The sequence below is a fragment of the Aulonocara stuartgranti genome (genome assembly GCF_965226115.1).
Source record: "Aulonocara stuartgranti genome assembly, chromosome: 20".
NCBI lineage: Eukaryota > Metazoa > Chordata > Actinopteri > Cichliformes > Cichlidae > Aulonocara > Aulonocara stuartgranti.
This window is the reverse complement of record NC_138956.1, coordinates 15,947,606-15,963,689: the sequence shown is the minus strand read 5'-3', so window position 1 is coordinate 15,963,689 and position 16,084 is coordinate 15,947,606. Positions and strand designations below refer to the sequence as shown.

Here is a 16,084-nt window from a genome sequence, read left to right as displayed (position 1 = left end):
GCAGAGTAATGACTCTCACGCAGAGCTTAAATTAGATTTGTGCCTTAGATAAATATTGCCCATCTCAGGCCTAATTTGATTTGACATTTTCCTAAATGTTAAATACAGATTTAGTACATTTATATTACTGGATTTATTTGCAAAGTTGAAGCAAAGTTCACCCTGATGTTGACTTACTAATAAAAAAAAATAAAAAAATGATTAGGTGCTAGGTCAGTGTTCAGTATCGGTACCCAAAGCCAACATGTGCATCTAATCCCAAATGGAAACGTGGCATCCCTAATCATAAGGGCTTTGTTTGGTGTCAACCTCCAAACCATTTTAATGGTAGAGTTGAGAGGACTACAATTTTCCAGGTGGGTTCCATTTAATTTACCATCTGTGACAACGTCCAAATAAAAACACTCGTGGCTTTCTTCAAGTGAAATATTACCCTTTTCCTCTCCAACAGATCCAGAGATAACGATGTATGCTAGTAAGTGAGAAAGTCAGGAAGGGGAGTGGCTTAACAGACAGTGGGCGAATTCAAGAAAGCAAATATTATTATCAAAGAGGTGTGGCTGAGGATATCCTGTCACTGAAGGCAGTAAAACAGCAGTTCAGGAGAAGCCTTACTACTGGAATACCTCGACAGGATTCCTGGAATACTATATATAAAGCTCTGTGTACTATATTTAAAGAACACAAAAAAGCAAAACTTACTTGTCTTCTACATTCAATATTTTTTTTTTGTTAACATCTTCCACACTGTGGCTGAGCTGCTCTTGCTCATTACAGTCTGAACACACAGCGGCGCTTGTTTAAAGGAGCAGTCAGGGCAGGCTGCACCAGACCAACAAACACATACACAGATTCAGGTGCTCACAGTCACAGGTCTGAGTCCGACACACATGAACACAGCGGTCAGTCATTCTTCTGAGGCAGCAGCAGTAGGAGGGGACTTTCACTCCATGCTGCAGAGGAAACGCTGTCGACGGCTCTGCATTAACACAACGGGAGTAGGTTAGATAGGACAATAAATAGTTCAGCTGGGTTGACACATTCCAACACCTTCTCTACCTCCACTTAGGCTCTCCTCCCTCCCTTCCTTCCTCTCCTCCCTTCCACTTCATCACAAAAACTTCTCTATTCCCCCTGCGCATAATCTGCTAACTTTTATCCTGTGTCAAAAATTTTCCCCTTTTAGCCTCTCCCTTTCTGTTCCACATTCTCTCGTCACGCATGTAGAGCTACATGATCTCTGACCAGTATGACATATTAGCCTCTTTTCCCCACTACTACCTTCTCGGCTTGACCAGACCATTAGGGTTTTCAATTAGGTGGTAGGACAGGTACCAGGTACTTTTTAGTACCTACTTGACGTAAGCAGGTCGAGATGAAGGGGGGAGTGACATCAATGGATGAGTCATGACAGCAACTCCTTCACAAGAATCAAACCCGCCATTTTTGAAACCCACAACAAGTGAAATGGCTAAACACAAACTGACACCATGGTCCAATAATGAGGTGTTTACTATTGGTTTAGCAGCAGGTATATATAACGACACCCCACGCGCATTATGTTGGTTCTCAAATGTAATGGAAAAATGACCGAAACCCAGTAGAGTAGAGTAGAGTAGAGTAGAGGCAGTGCTAGTGAACAAGAAGCAATTGTGAACACCCTCCAGGCAGAAAAAAAAAAGAAACCAGAGATGTGACAAAAACTGCAATTTCTTTCATGGTCACTTGAGTTTGGCTTTAAAAGGTGAGTCAATCTCAGAGGGATCCCATTTTAAAATACCCAGCTTAAGAGAATTATTACTTTATATATAAGCAGTTATCCAGTTCTCTGTAATGCACCTGTATAGTTTATTTGACTAACTGATGCTAGCAAGATTGCTAACCCAGCTTGCTAGCATTAGCTAATAACTTCTGTGCATTTATTTGGGAAGTTAAGCTAAATCATTACATTTATTTTTATGATTGCCACACCATAAAACTGCAGATCAGCTGAGCAAAAACAACAACAAAAGTTTACTATTTTAGGGTAGAGTCAGCAATTGGCTACTTCAGACTGACATCATTAGCCATCTCAAGCCCAAAAAAAACCCCCCAAACAAACAAATATAATGATCAATGATGAGATGAGAGATGATGATGAGATAGCCTTTATTTGTCAGTTGCAGGTCTTTTGCCCACAACCGAGCATCACATTGGGGAGACAGGTCAAATATCCCAGCATTTACAGAAAAGATCATTTAGAAGGTTTAGTGGAGTTACAAGCCAGCCATAAAATCTAGAGCTGACATATTTCAGAACGATACCTCTGTAACTCTGAACTTAAACAACGATGTAAAACTAAATACCAGATTTTATTATGAAATTATATTAGGATCCTATAAGGACAGGACTATATCGTGTAAAAAGGATGCTGAAGCACCAAGACAGGATCATACTTCTTTGCAAATGTGGAATTTTCTCATATATTTAAATTCATGACTGAGACAGAGACATGGTGCTCTAAGTATCTAAAGCAGTCAGAGAGCGTTCCCTGAACGTCTTCCATTAACACACATGACTGTGCTCTGAGACTCAGAGGAGGCAGGTGGATTAAATGTATTAGTGTGAATGTGTGGTGCCTTCTCATTTGGCAAATACTCTGATCTATGATACACAGATGCAGACACAGGCTCTCATACAATGTTGAGTCAATATTGACAACCCACTGGAAGTCCCCCCCCCACACACACACACACTTTTTGATTCCGAGACCACCGAAAGAGTGTGAGGGGGGATAAAGTTACAGCTCCACCCACTTTCTCTCATACCACAACTATAATCTCTGTCACTTGATGCACACACCCAGATACACTTCACAAATGCAGGGACTTGCTGGGCTAACATGTCACATTACTCTTCCCGTTACATGCTGGCATGTCCAAGCAGGCCCAGTGTCTGTCATCCTGCAGGAATCAAACTGAGGTAACAGAGTAGGAGTGTTCACATAACTCACAGAAAACTTCTCAAAAGCACTGCTGTAAGAGCTTGGATGAAAAGCACAAGAAGTTACGTTCCTGTGGTCCAAGTTTCTCTATAGATACTCCTGCTAGTTCGCACAGTGAAGGGCATTTGCATTCAGAGACCACAGAATTTCAGTGACACTGGACAACTTTAAACTTCATGTTTCCAGCAGTTATTTAAGTGGGCAGGTCCCAAGTTAAACTGAAGCAATTACCAAAGAGCGAAGGTTACCATTGATTGACATATGACAGGGCGGTAAATGGACATCCCCATACACAACAAAGTGCTGCACAAAGAGCAAACTGCTTTCTGTGTGGATGCACCTAAAGTGTTGACCAACACAGAGCAACATGATACTCAAGGACTCTTCACCACACAGTTCTTACTGAGGCAGTTACTCATTGAACATTTCAGGTTTTATTAGATTTTTGCAGGCACTGCTGTAAATGAAATTGTACGTCCCCACTAACCCAGGAAGAGGATTTTATTCATACTGCCCACTTCTACTCTACTCTATTAAAAAGGTACTCCAGAGATTCAGTAATGCCGTTTAAGTAGGAGAATTCACAGGAGGCAGATTTTAAAGCAGTCCTGTTCTGTTCACGTGCACATCCACATTTTAAATTCCAGGACTTGACCGTGACTGTGACACATGAATTGTGTTAAAAGGTACTCAAGTGAACTTTCTTCTGATAGCCTCCCTCACCCCCAGCATATACAAAACACACAGTAAGGAAACATATGATTGGTCACTGGTTGAAATAGGTATACACTGGATTCTACACTTCCCTCAAAGGTTCATCTCATGAATACTTTTTCCATCGTTTGGTTATTTATTTAAACAATTGTACATTCAACCATTTCCCAGGCATAAATACTCCTCAATAGCTATATTGGTGCGATATAAAATCTAAATCAGAATCCTTTAATAATCCCTAAGCAAATTATTTAAACAAATTGTAAACAAAACAAATAAATGCAGCTAATTTTTATATCTGAACACCTGAAAAAAAAAGGTTGAAGCTCCGGCAACAATATGAGTGTTACAAAACTAAAACTACACTTTTCACCCAACAAGTGGCCTTTAACATCCAAACTCCTCAGTGCAAATCCTGTGATGTCAGAGTCAAGCTATGATCCCAAATTCTTAAAGAGAGAGAGAGCGAGAGAGAGAAAAAAAAAAAATGGCAGCATAAAGAAGAATGATGCCGCTATGAATTCTTTGCTGGTTAATTACATTTTTACTTGACCTGCAACCACTCAAGCTCTAAAAACCCAGCAACACAACACGTACCAATGCTGTGCCTCAAAGCAAGGCTACTCACTACAACCCTGCACATAACTTTGCTAATGGTGCATCACGCCTTGTTTAACAACAGTAACTGGATGCTACAGGTCCATTATGGAATTAGTTGGAAGAACACTAATGACTGTGTACCAGATTACATCTGTGCTCATTAAGAACACCGTTTACTTAAGCTTACATCAATCCGCACACTGTTTCAGCGAGCTGGGAAAGGCAGCTCAGGAGTAAACCTGCATTTATTTGCTCTTAGGAGAGCCCCTCCTACAGAGTTGGAAAGTCATTTTCTGACTTGTTTTGAAGTCAGAAACAAAATTGCCCTTAAAAGACCGTGTGCTTTGTTCAAACAACATGTGGATAACAGTTTCCCAGAATATAGCTCATTTACCCGTCTTACTCACGTATGCTGATAATAACTATGTTTTCCCACTATGGTAAGCTACCCCTAACAATATAACCACAAATCTAACAATATGACATAAATAACCCGACAACCTGCATGTACTTATTTTAAAGCACCATGTTAAGTAACTTTACTTTCAGTAGTCACCAGTGAATAAAACTGCATTTATAGAATAAACAGTCAAATCTGACACTTTCTTAAACTTCCCTTCAAATATCAACTTCTCATTGAATTCTTTGCCATTTATCGTCTCACGTATGCATTTCTTTCCAACTCAAAAACTAACTGATAATCACGATCGGTCCTTCCTCATGAAATGGACTCTGTACAACACTACAAACAATTTGCATCTACATGAAGACAGCATTGCAAAAGTGATACTAACATGACACAGCAGCAGAGATCTATAGCATAGCGACATGTTAAAAGCTGTTTATTTAGTTAGTAGGTCAGTAGCCCCTGTGTAGAGGGGGCAGGGTAAATAATGGTTAACTAGAAGCCCGTTTCCAAATAATGACCTCAAAACAGCCAGAGGCACCGCATGGAAGATCCTCACAAAATAAAACAAAATACAGAAGCGCGAACACTATCCATCCATCCATCCATCCATCCATCCACTCACCCACTCACTCACCCACCCACCCACTCACTCACTCACCAACAGGCGCAGTCATGTGTGTAGAATCCAAGAACTGATGAGCAAGCAGTCAGTGACACGTCAAAGCTAAGCACAGACTCACCAAACCAGATATTTCTACTTCTGTCGTTGCTACTTCAGTGTTAACTGTCTAGATCCCAGTACCTGATCCAACTATGATTAATGGCCCTGTGTGTGTGTGTGCGTGTGTGTTCCTGTCTAGCTATCTTTGTGAGGACTGAAATCTGCATTCTACTATACTTGTGAGAACCAAGAGTCACTTGTGAGGACACACTCACCGGTCCTCACAAGTTTGAAGGCCTTTTTGAGTCTCAAAATGTGGTTCTGTGTGTGTGCGCGCGTGTGTGGAGGCTGCTTGTATATAATAGCGCTAGAGCTGGGCGATATGAGATTTTTTCATATCACGATATGTTTTTTTCATTTCAGGCGATAACGATATCTATCACGATATAAGCCAAATAACTATATTTGTAAGATTTAAATGTGCCGTTGCTCACAAGTAAAATGTGAAATAATCAGCAGCTTGTTTTTATTTAAATATTTATTTCCCATAATAAGTTCAACAGGGTAGATGTACTTAAGGAACATGAGACTTTTTCAGATAAATAAAGGCAAATATTGCAAACTACACAAAAGGCAGCCGCTAAAGCGTTTAAGTTTCAAAATAGAACAAACGAAACAGACTAAATTGTCAATTCCACTTAGAAACAAAATATTAATTCTAAAAATAAATCTTAGTTTGTTTTACAGAAGAACAGACAAAACTGACTAACCTTTGTCAATATCAAATAAACTGAGAACTAAAAGGAAATTCTCAATCTCTCCTTGTTGTATAGCTTAGCTTTTCAAACAGTTTTAACAGTTACTTTAGTCTGACAAAAGCCGAATGACGAATTAGCGCTTCCAGTCAGAGACTGAGGCTACGTCCACACGTACACGGGTATTTTTGAAAACGGAGATTTTCCGTTTTCGTTTTAAAAAATAATCCCGTCCACACATAAAGGCAGAAATGAAGGAAAACGCTGCTATGAACATGCCAAAGCAGCAGGTGGCGCTAGATTCCTAACCGTGCAGAAATGTTGGCCAATCAGAAGTCTAGAAGCCTCGGTGGGAAAAAGTAAACAAAGCTGGGGCATAGAAGCAGAACAGAGTCGTATGTGTGGAGGGACAGTAACTGTGTGTATATGTAAGCATTTAAACACTGCAGAGAGTAGAATTAACAGTAACAGTATTGTAGAAATTCATTTCACCGAAACAATAACGTGGCGCACAGTGTGACGCATGCACCAGTTTATTGTATTTCCAGACTTGCTTTCGGCACATTTACAGTGCACGCTACTCTGTTTTTGTCAGACTTGAAATAGCCGAAATACCTTCACACTACGGAACTTCTATGGCTCTTCCGTTCGACAATCTCTCCGGCATTGGAACCATCATCTGTTTTCTCTTCGGTCACGCTCGGTTGATTTTTCTAGTCGGCACACTCATTTCCTCCATTACGCGCTGGCTCCATTACCCGCTGGCTGCTTCCCAAACAAACACACGTGCGGCTTGGCACTTGTGCTGTACGTAACAAGTCACGACGTGATGCTGCGGCTGTGATTGGTTCGGCTCTGCGCTGCTTAATTTGGATTGGCTGACCTTTTTTTTTTTTTTTTAAGAGGACAAGAGCGGCGAGGTCTATCGCGATAGCTTAATTTCTCTATCGAGTAAAAGTTATATCGCGATACATATCGTTATCGTTCTATCGCCCAGCTCTAAATAGCGCCAAACAAAAACACCATTAACTGTAGATACTGGGAACAAAATACCTTTTTTAGTAAATAAATGCTCGAGTAACACTTTCAGAAACTTGTTTTCCTCTTGTGGAGGCTCGCTCAGCTAGCAACTCCACTGAAAATAAAACTAAAAACAATTAAAAAATAAATTTAAAAAAAAAATCATGGGTTTTCCTTTTAATAGGTCAAGTTCCTCTCTGTGCTATACAGCATCTCTTAGTCACTACACCAACATGAGAGCCCCGAGCTGCTGACCTCGAGAAGTCAGGAGATACAGAGGCACAGATTGCCTGGACCAGAAGTCACACTGACCTCATTTCTTAGGAGGAGACTTGACTAAACTGTAAGTACAGCCGCATGACTCCTACCATCTGGGATATTTGGACCAGAGAGGGCTTAACCTGACTGGGAAATTCAAAGAATTCTCTCTGTAAAAAACAAACAAAAAAACAGCATGAACACGAAAAAAAAATAAACATGTAAAAATGTTTTTTTTGATCAGTTTTTAGAGCCTTTGGTTCTAAATAACACTTCTCAGACACTGGGGGCAGAAAATCTGCTTTGCTCAGCTATTCAAAAATAATAATTGGAAAAGACAAAAAAGAATGATCAATCTGCAACTGAAAGGAGACACTAAACAATCTCTGCAAGTATTTTCTTATATAATGAAGCATTATAACCAGCTCCTCCTCTGGTGAGTGCAGCTGGGAGTCACTGCAGCCCAGTAAGCCCATCGTAGAGACACATAAAGCAATTCTCCACTTGCTTTAGGCTCAAGTGTCCTTAAAGCCTTCAGCCGATCCTCACCACCATAGCCAGCTGCAGTACACTGAAATGAATCTTAAATATTCCCCTATTAACACTTTATGAAGGTTGTTGAATAAGTTAATATATCCACTAGACCATAAAAAATTCAACAACCTCACATTAACCTTCACTTACGAGTTCCTGCTTTTATCTCATGACATTAAAATATTGCAATGAAGGACTTTCTTAAAGTAGACCTATAATTGTTCCGTAGATATACTAAATACTAGAGGTGGGAATCACCATACATCCCACGATACGATATTATCACAATACTTAATGCACAATACGATATTATTGCAATATTTTTTTTTAAATATTTTGCGATATTCAGATTCTGTACATAAAGGTAAACTTTATCAATATTCATTTTATCTAATATCAAAGTCTTTCTCTTTCTCTCATTTCAGTCAGTTTTATTGTTTGTATTACAGTCTAGTCCAACTTAACTGAATGCAACCATCTGGTACAATTATAGCTATTCTGAACTATGCAATTTGTGAAAACTATGCAGCCCCTTCAGCAACTGAAGCATTTGAAAGTAAATTAAAACAAAATATAATTTTACATTAAATAAAAAAGTTTTAAACTTAATTAAAATAAAACATGTCTTAAATTAAAATAAGTAAACTGTCATGTTTATTGCTGCCATAAAAAAAGTTAAACACATTTGGACAGTGAAGGAATGTCAGGATTCTTGCTCAGAAAAAGGATCAACATGCTCTGAAGTCAGAGTTCCAGTCCACAAAAACTTTTTTTGTAACAAAATATCGATTTCTGCTGTCCCTGTATTGATACATTATTAACAAACAAAATATCACGATACTACACAATATCGATTTTTTCCCCCACCCCTACTGAATATATAAAATATATTTAATATAAAATATTAAAACATGATCAATGTCTAAAAGCTCATCAAGATCAGTGAGTGCATGTAATCTCTGCAAGCATAAAAAGCTCAGACTTCAGACTGCTCCTCATGTTTTGCTTTAGGGCTAGGGGTGTCCAACTCCAGGTCTCGAGGGCCGGTGTCCTGAAGGTTTTAGACGCGTCCTTGATCCAACACAGCTGATTAAATGGCTAAATTACCTCATCAACATGTCTTGAAATTTTCCAGAGGCCTGAATCATTTGATTCAGGTGTGTTGACCCAGGATGATATCTATAACCTGCAGGACACCGGCTCTTGAGGCCTGGAGTTGGACACCTTTGCTTTAGGCAGTCCCACCTGTGAACACAGCAGTCCTGCATAGCTACATTTCAAGTCTACTGTAATGGACAGCCAATCAGGAAAAAAAAAGTTGCCTCAAAGGGAGCAGAGCTCGTTTCTGAAAGAGGAACTGAAGAGCTACACGAAGGCCTAGTAACAATAAGTAAGGATTATTTTTTAACTGTCCGGGAGTTGAAAACAAGCAGAATAGGTTTCTTTTAATGGCCAAGGAATGAGTTCAGTAAACTCATTTCAATGTACAGTATTGTGCAAACACTTTAAGTCACCCCTCATTTGATTTATTTTGCTTCCAAGGAGGACTTTGTCATTTTTAAAGTGGTCTTGAGCAATAGTTAACCAGGCTTTTCTGAAAGGCTTTCAAAGTTTAAACATTGGCTGTTCTTTTCACTCATTTTCAGTCCACACTTTGTACCTGATCATTTTCAGAGGAATGCTTTGTTTGCTAACCCACTTAACACAGACCCGTGAGTCATTCAAGCATAAAAACACACATAACTAAAGGGGTAAACCAGTGTTGTGTCTACACAACAGAGAATTTAGCAAAGAAGCTAAATTTCAAATTTCTTTAGTTGAATCTATGAAAAGATGGTTACACAGTGTGAACGGTATCCGAAAGCCATGTGCGTAAAAAACAAGAAACGAGGTCATTCTGAGGACCAGGACTGGACTCTGGGTGATCGATCCAAATGAAATATAATGAAATATTTGGTTCAAACTGTCATTAATTGCAGATGAGAGATGTACAACAGTGTCTACAGCCGTTAGTGAAAAATGGTTGAGGCTCTGTCAACCATTTTAACAGAGAGCCCAGGTCGATCCCCGGGCTCTCCACCCTGGTCGTTGTGTCCTTGGGCAAGACACTTTACCCTACCGCCTACTGGTGATGGCCAGAGGGGCCGATGGCACGATATGGCAGCCTCACTTCTGTCAGTCTGCCCCAGGGCAGCTGTGGCTACAACCGTAGCTTGCCTCCACCAGTGTGTGAATGCGAGAGTGAATGAATAGTGGCATTGTAAAGCGCTTTGGGTGCCTTGAAAAGCGCTATATAAATCCAATCCATTATATTATTATTATTATTATTATTATTATTGTCTGGGGCTGCATTTCAGCCAGTGCACACTCTGCACCCATTTCCCATTTTCTTAACAAAAATATCAGGAAATAATGGGTGGGTCAAGACTTTTGCACAGTACTGTATATATGGGCACAAGAAAAGATGCTTGACCTCTAATCGCCAGCACATTTGGATGGCTGTGACTCAGCAGACGACGGAGTCTGTGTGATCGTTAGAAAGTGCTATGAAAAAGTGCTTTGAGGGCTTAGACTCAAAAAGCCCTTCACAAGTCCATTTACCATTTACTTGCAATCAAAATGAACATCATATTTAGTGACATGTGAGTAAATAAATCTGATACTAATCTGGTTCATCCAACGTAAAGTAGTTCGTGGAACAGTGTTGCATAACGCCCAACTGTAGCTGTGGCTGCGCTGTATACTCTGGCCAAATGGAGCAGATTACCCTCCCCAGTCTGAATAACAGTGTCAGTGTAAGATGATCTCATCGCCATGTCAGTGCAGATAAACTGCAGGACAGGACGAAGATAAAATTCAAAACACAGGTGGCACCATGGAACAGATGAGAGCCAGAGACAAGTCAGGAAGCTACAAATACACAAAAGAGGAGAAGAAGAGAAAGAGACAACAAGCAGGACTTGGCAAACTCAGCAAAACAACGCAACGCTGACAGCTTCCAGGCAGCAAGTGTGAAAACGCAAGCCTCTGAGTCAGTCCATGTGACACGATGAATAATACCGACTGTTGCAACAAGCGTAGTGGGAGTCTTTGTGCCTCCTACGAACACACCACTCCAAACTCTCCCTTTGTTAATCTTGGCTAAACTCGACTAAAACAGAACTCATTGTAGTTTCTCTCAAAGATGAGTGTTTACATGTAAACACACACATACACACACGGAAACCCAGCGTGCACTCTGCAAAGAAAAACATTTTCCCTTGTTGTTTGCTATATTACAGTCTACAGCTAGTGGAGCATTACATAGCTTAAGCCACACTATTATTTTGGTGGCTATTTGTTGTGATGGATTGTGTGTAGGTTTCAATGGAAAATATGATATTTTGCAGCTAATCACAGGCTTGCTGCCACATAAACAGTGTGGATAAGCTGAGAGAAAACGGAACACGACTAGACTCCAGCGGTGAGCCAAACTATTATGAGTGCCATCTGGGGTAACTTTTCAGATGAGATGTTCCAGCATGTGTGTGTCTGTGCGGCAGCTATGTTGGGCACAAACTGTGACATTACAGTCACTGACTAAAAAGGATTGTTCCCCCCCCTTCCCAGAAAGGCTAAAATTAAGATGAGGCACCACCAGAAGGACCAAAATACTGAAAAGTAAACAACAAGAAAGATTTTTTTGTTCTTAAAAAGATGCTCTGAGAGATTCTGGGACAGCAAAGCATCATTCTGGGTTTCTGCTGGTTCAGAATGACATACATCCCCTCCTCTTACATTAAAATCCATGAGTCTGATACTTTACTGTGACAAATATATCCATCGTCTTATCTTTTCACACCTGACATTTTGATGATCAAACATGTCTTTTATATTTGGGCAAATATTATGAAATATGTTGTGCAAAAAGAATTTTTTTTAAACAAGAAAAACCTTGCTCATTTAAAGCAGATTTATAAAGATTTACAGTCCCGTGTTAAACGCTACTACGCAACTGGCCACTTTGTTAGGTACACCTGTTTAATTGTTCGCCAACATAGACACCTAATCAACCAATCACATAGCTGCAGCCCAGTCCATTTATCCAAGTCAACATGGTCAACACAACCTGCTGAAGTTCAAAGCGAGCATTTATATTATTTATACGAGCACAAAATCATAACTACAGTCATCTACAATATTAGATATTCACTTCTGCTTCAGGATGCATCAGATAACCTAAAAGACCGAGTCAACACGTCTTTAGAGGGGAGAGGAGGTTCATAAGAAAACAGTGGATTGCTACGTCTAACCATGCACCCTTATACAGTGGGGCAAAAAAGTATTTAGCCAGCCACCGATTGTGCAAGTTCCCCCACTTAAAATGATGACAGAGGTCAGTAATTTGCACCAGAGGTACACTTCAACTGTGAGAGACAGAATGTGAAAAAAAAAATCCATGAATTCACATGGTAGGATTTGTAAAGAATTTATTTGTAAATTAGGGTGGAAAATAAGTATTTAGTCACCTCAAACAAGGAAAATCTCTGGCTCTCACAGACCTGTAACGTCTTCTGTAAGAAGCTTTTCTGTCCCCCACTCGTTACCTGTATGAATGGCACCTGTTTGAACTCATCATCTGTATAAAAGACACCTGTCAGTCAGACTCCAAACTCCGCCATGGCCAAGACCAAAGAGCTTTCGAAGGACACCAGGAAAAGTATTGTAGACCTGCACCAGACTGGGAAGAGTGAATCTACAATAGGCAAGCAGCTTGGTGTGAAAAAATCAACTGTGGGAGCAATCATCAGAAAATGGAAGACATACAAGACCACTGATAATCTCCCTCGATCTGGGGCTCCACGCAAGATCTCATCCCGTGGGGTCAAAATGATCATGAGAACGGTGAGGAAAGATCCCAGAACCACACGGGGGGACCTGGTGAATGACCTGCAGAGAGCTGGGACCAAAGTAACAAAGGTCACCATCAGTAACACACTACAACGGCAGGAAATCAAATCCCGCAGTGCCAGACGTGTTCCGCTGCTGAAGCCAGTGCATGTCCAGGCCCGTCTGAAGTTTGCCAGAGAGCACATGGATGATACAGCAGAGGATTGGGAGAATGTCATGTGGTCAGATGAAACCAAAGTAGAACTTTTTGGTATAAACTCAACTCGTCGTGTTTGGAGGAAGAAGAATACTGAGTTGCATCCCAAGAACACCATACCTACTGTGAAGCATGGGGGTGGAAACATCATGCTATGGGGCTGTTTTTCTGCCAAGGGGACAGGACGACTGATCCGTGTTAAGGACAGAATGAATGGGGCCATGTATCGTGAGATTTTGAGCCAAAACCTCCTTCCATCAGTGAGAACTTTGAAGATGAAACGAGGCTGGGTCTTCCAACATGACAATGATCCAAAACACACCGCCCGGGCAACAAAGGAGTGGCTCCGTAAGAAGCATTTGAAAGTCCTGGAGTGGCCTAGCCAGTCTCCAGACCTCAACCCCATAGAAAATCTGTGGCGGGAGTTGAAAGTCCGTGTTGCTCGGCGACAGCCCCAAAACATCACTGCTCTCGAGAAGATCTGCATGGAGGAATGGGCCAAAATACCAGCTACTGTGTGTGCAAACCTGGTAAAGACCTATAGTAAACGTTTGACCTCTGTTATTGCCAACAAAGGTTATGTTACAAAGTATTGAGTTGTATTTTTGTTATTGACCAAATACTTATTTTCCACCCTGATTTACGAATAAATTCTTTACAAATCCTACCATGTGGATTCATGGATTATTTTTTCACATTCTGTCTCTCACAGTTGAAGTGTACCTCTGGTGCAAATTACTGACCTCTGTCATCATTTTAGGTGGGGGAACTTGCACAATCGGTGGCTGACTAAATACTTTTTTGCCCCACTGTACACAAGCACGGTTTTCGCGAGTGCTATTCAGTGACACGCTCTTCAATGAATTAAAACAAAACCAAACAGCCCTTGTCATTTCCACCACTATTTTGGCACTGCTGGTACCAAGTAGCATGCAAAGTTTCTGAACTAGACAAAAGGCTGTTATCAATGTTAACGCAACATCTTCCAATCACATTAGAAGAGCAGGATCTCGTCTATTGCTTCAAAAACAGTGAAAATACACCCTCGGGCTGTGGTGGGTCTCCGTCTAAAAGCCCCATAAGCTTCTTTCCAGACAACACTAACCCACACTCCTGCTACTATTTGATGTTTCCTCTCTTCAGAAACAAAGTCTTTGCAAATTCTTCAGCAGTCAAATGCGAATACCAGTAGGCCAGAGCTTCACCACTGCTATAAACATGTTTGAATAGTAGTAATGTTTTTCCAGTATAGATGTAAGAAGCAGTCCCATCTACATTAGCTCAATTACAAGCCACAGCAACAACAAAAAAGTGGCAAGTGAGTGACTTTTCTAGGCTGCAAGACACACATTCCTATCCTGGAAATTATTAAGAATGGAAATTACAAGGGTGCGTTTGTGACTGTCGCCCCAGGTGAAAAGTGTTGCAAGGCATTTACCTCACCTCGTGCCCATTACTGCAATCTTTTACCTGCCTACCTCACGCGCAGAATTTTGTAATCAGGTCCCATTGTGGTATCTTAAAGATAACTCAGCTGACCTTTTGACCCTGGAGGAGTGGACAGAGAAATTACCCAACATGATTCAGAGCTTACATCACATACAAAACAACTCACTTTGTCTAGACATGCGTTTGACATAGATAGATTAGATAAAATAGACTATATAGATTGAAAGGTTTAAAAAAAAAAAAAAAAACTTAATCAGCTGAAGAGAAGGCTGCTAGTGTCAATACAGGAAGGGACCTCCAATTCAACAGCAATGCATTTAGGGCCGTAACTTCCTCCTTTGACACACAAAAGGGAACCGTTTTCCTCCCCCCTGGCAAAAACCTGAGCTTCAATACATCAACATCCCGAGCACAGTGAAGCTCTGCATGACCTTTAAACCAGACTCACATCCTTTTACACGACTTCCTCTTCTTATGCAACACTTCTTTTGTGCACGTTTCCAGTTAAAGAGCACATTTTCCAGCATGGTGTTCTCCGCAACATTTGAGGCCTGCTGCAAGCTCAGTGGGCCATTTCAGACTCTACAATCGCGAACCTACAGATCCACAGTCAATATCTTCAATAGTAAAACTAATTCGTATCTCAAGGTCCCCTTAACACAATGCAAAAAGATGTCCATCTTCCTTAGATGCGACTCCACTAGCCAATACACTGTGGCAAAGGTGTATTCCTCATACAGGTGCGTAACATTAACCTATACAAATGAGCAGTTCAAAAAGATTACTCACCTGCAAAACCAACTGAGTAAAGCAAATACAGTTCGACGTTCAAACAGCTGTGTCAAAGCATTTAAACACAAGTAAACCAACAGCAAGCTAACGGCATTGGAGTTCACTTTCACGAAACTTTCAATGTTGGCGCGGACGAATCCATTAATTAACTCTGAACACACGGTTACATTTGGGCTTTTGTAAAAGGGCACATTTAAAGCTTTGCAGTCTCTCCAATAGCACTGTAATAATGCGTTTACACTGTTGTCCCTTTCATGTTGTGAAATTCCGAGTTCCTTTAATATTGCCAAGTTTCTTTGAGAAAGCTTTAAGGAGCACCCCTAAACCGGTTCCCACTTTGGTACGGTCCGAGCTCCCCTCATTGGCTAGCCGGAGGCATTTGCAATTTTTGGAGGACGCTGCGTGCCCGGTACCTTGGTAACCCCATTGCTCTCGCGAGAATAAAAAACAGGCTCAGAACCGAATTTTGAGGCAGAGGCAGAGCAGATTTTCCAGCAGCCGTTGTGTTCCATTATATTCATGAGCAAAATTGTGGAAATACGCATTTTTCAATGCTATTCTATATATTAAAAAAGGAATATGTATGAGAAATGTCGAACATGCCTGAAAATAGAAATGTTTTTCTAAGGGCTCTGTAATCAAGCAGCTGTACAATCCCCAAATATATCATTATATTCTATATATTTTAAGGGATAATATGCTTAATCCTACACTAACATGGAATCAAAATGACGGGATTGCTATATGACCGCTAGTGTGACTATATGCAAGAACAAAACAATATAGGTTGTAATAACGTAAAGTCGGGGGGAGTTGAAAGTTG

At 40.6% G+C, this 16,084-nt stretch overlaps 1 protein-coding gene across 4 annotated transcripts in view; it reads right to left on the bottom strand.

Annotated features, from left to right (window-relative positions):
* LOC309696697 (protein FAM110A) overlaps positions 1-15,593 on the bottom strand; it is a 28,525-nt gene extending 12,932 nt beyond the window's left edge. Inside the window, exons 1-2 of one of the 4 annotated variants that reach the window (XM_082518042.1) lie at positions 15,259-15,593; positions 14,459-14,568 (exon numbers count right to left, since the gene is read on the bottom strand). The gene's annotated coding sequence lies outside the window, so the exon portion shown is untranslated. The remainder of the gene's footprint in view (positions 1-14,458; positions 14,569-15,258) is intronic. The other 3 variants (XM_082518041.1, XM_082518040.1, XM_082518039.1) reach the window with 3 other exon arrangements.
* Between the last annotated feature and the right edge of the window lie 491 nt (positions 15,594-16,084).